We start from the raw sequence: 2,349 nt of genomic DNA on the forward strand, positions 1-2,349 counted from the left end.
AAGGCATAACCCAGATGTTCCTTCATTTGATCAACTCCATCTAAGTTCAGATGTGCGGAAGGGCTTGGATATTTCCAGAGTAAACCACATGCAACATATTTTAATAGATCAATTTTCCAAAATAAAATTTCAGGACAATAACAGTAGATAAAGGGAAGAAAAGCCATGGAGGAATCAAGTTCTAACTACTACACATGCATATCCTTTTGACAGTGGGGGGAAAACCTTTTACAGATAAGTTACAAACAAAGAAAAGGCAAATAAACAACTTTGTAAAAGAAATTTAACACATTGTGTACAATGTCTTCACTTTGCTATCGTCATTTGTACAAACTTTTCATAGTTTACTTGACCATCACCATCAGTATCTGCTTCCCTGATCATTTCCTCAACCTCTTCATCTGTCAACTTCTCTCCAAGGTTTGTCATTACGTGGCAAAGTTCTGCTGCACTAATATAACCATTGCCATCCTTGTCAAACAACATAATGCTTCTCTAATTTCTTCGTCACCATCTGTGTCTTTCATTTTTCTTGCCATCATAGTGTGAAATTCTAGAAAGTCAATTGAGCAATTATCATCAGCATCTACTTCATTAATCATATCCAGTAATTCAGCTTTTGTGGGGTTCTGGATAAGTGACCTCATTACAGTTCCCAATTCTTTGTTGTTATAGTACCATTTCTGTCCTTGTCAAATAGTGAAAAGGCTTCTTTGAATTCTGTGATCTGCTCTTCTGTCAGCTGAACAGCCGTGCTGTTAGCATTACTAGTACCCAAGTTCCTATCAAACAAGTTTCACACTTGGTGGCTGCACTTGGGCATCTAATTCTCATTTTTGATGTATTGTTTTCTTTGTTTAGCTTCTCTATCTCCTTTTCCATCTGCTTAATTTTACTTTTATATGAGACATTTTCTCCATTTATTTTCTGAACCTCCTTATCCATTTTTGCCAGTTTTACATTTCAAAGATTTGTTCTCATCAGTGAATTTTTTTTCCATTTTTTCTTTTACCTCTCTAATTTTGTTTGTAAAGGCCTTCTTGAGTTCTTCCAGGAATACGTTTTGGGCTTGACAGCAGTTCACAATCCCTTTTGAAGTTTCAGATGTGTGTATAGTGTCAATGCTGTCCTCTTCTGAATTGGTATTTTGATCTTCCCTGTCTCCATAATAGCAATCGATATTCTTTGCTTTTTTAGTGTGCTTTTTTCATGGTGATTTCCCCGCCCCCCCCGGTTTCTAAAGTATACCTCTGCTTCCGGGGCTCAGGGGGATTTCTCAAAAGTTTCTTGTGTTTGGAACTGTGGGTCTACTCATTGGTTTTGTGTCCTATGGCCTCGGGTTTTGTGAGGTATGGGAGAGGGGTGTTTGGCTGCTAGAAATTTCCTATTCTCCTGGGACTGTTCTATAGAAGAGTAGTCTCAGCCATTGTCTGTGATGGTGTCTGCCACTTCCCCTGGCTCTGCAAAGTCACATATGAAGTTCTGGTGATGAAATTTTCTAACTCCACGCCCCTGGGGCTCAGGAACTCTCACTGTTCTGCTGAGGTGGGCCTGCTGGGACACCTCTCTTCCTGCAATGCTCTCTTTCTGCCAGCACAAGAAGGGCCCTCTCTCCAACTAATCTCTTTAAAAGGCTACTGAAGCCCCACTTCTTGCTGCTCTATTTCAGGGTTTCTCCTGATGTTATCTGGGTGAGGAAGGGAGGGAGAGCCATTTTACCTGGCTATCACAGTTCCCAGAGGTTCAAGAAGGTGAGTTTCACACCTTTAGACAGTGGGCTGATGGCCTTTGTGGTAGTTATTCCTGTGGCCACAGGCTCTGTGAAGGTGTGTCCTATAGCTCCGACAGACTCCTGCCCTGGTTTGAGAGGCCTGGGGATTGATCACTACCATTTCCAGTACTTCCACTCTGGGCCTACTCCAGCTCCTGTGTTTCGCTCTCCCAGCACCCAGTTCTCTCTCACACCAGCGTACTTGCTGGGTTTCTCTGCTATTTCTGGTTGATGTAGTATGGTGTCTTCTGCATTCCTGGTGTTCCTACCCCACTCCATCTACTAGTGGCTTTTGACTCTGTCAGATCCACTCAGATTCATTTTTTTATTCATATCTGAAAGAATTTGTGAGAGAGCTCCAGTAATTCTCTCCTTTCACAGTGCCATCTTAGCTACACCCTTCAAGGGTAACACTTAATTCAATTAACAAGTATTTGTTAATTTCTCAGCATTATACTAGATTATGAAAGACACTGCAGTATAAGGTAAAGTCCCTATTCTCTTGCCCTCAAGGAAGGCATAAGCTACTATTTTTAGGGTTTCTTTTTTCCTCCTTAAATCTTCCGCATTGTTCTGAT

The 2,349-nt window shown here is 41.2% G+C and overlaps 1 pseudogene; it reads right to left on the bottom strand.

Moving 5' to 3' along the window:
- Positions 1–306: 306 nt before the first annotated feature.
- Positions 307–2,050, bottom strand: LOC118837687 (annotated as a pseudogene).
- Positions 2,051–2,349: the final 299 nt, after the last annotated feature.

The sequence above is a fragment of the Trichosurus vulpecula genome, chromosome 1 (genome assembly GCF_011100635.1).
Source record: "Trichosurus vulpecula isolate mTriVul1 chromosome 1, mTriVul1.pri, whole genome shotgun sequence".
Classification (NCBI taxonomy): Eukaryota; Metazoa; Chordata; class Mammalia; order Diprotodontia; family Phalangeridae; genus Trichosurus; species Trichosurus vulpecula.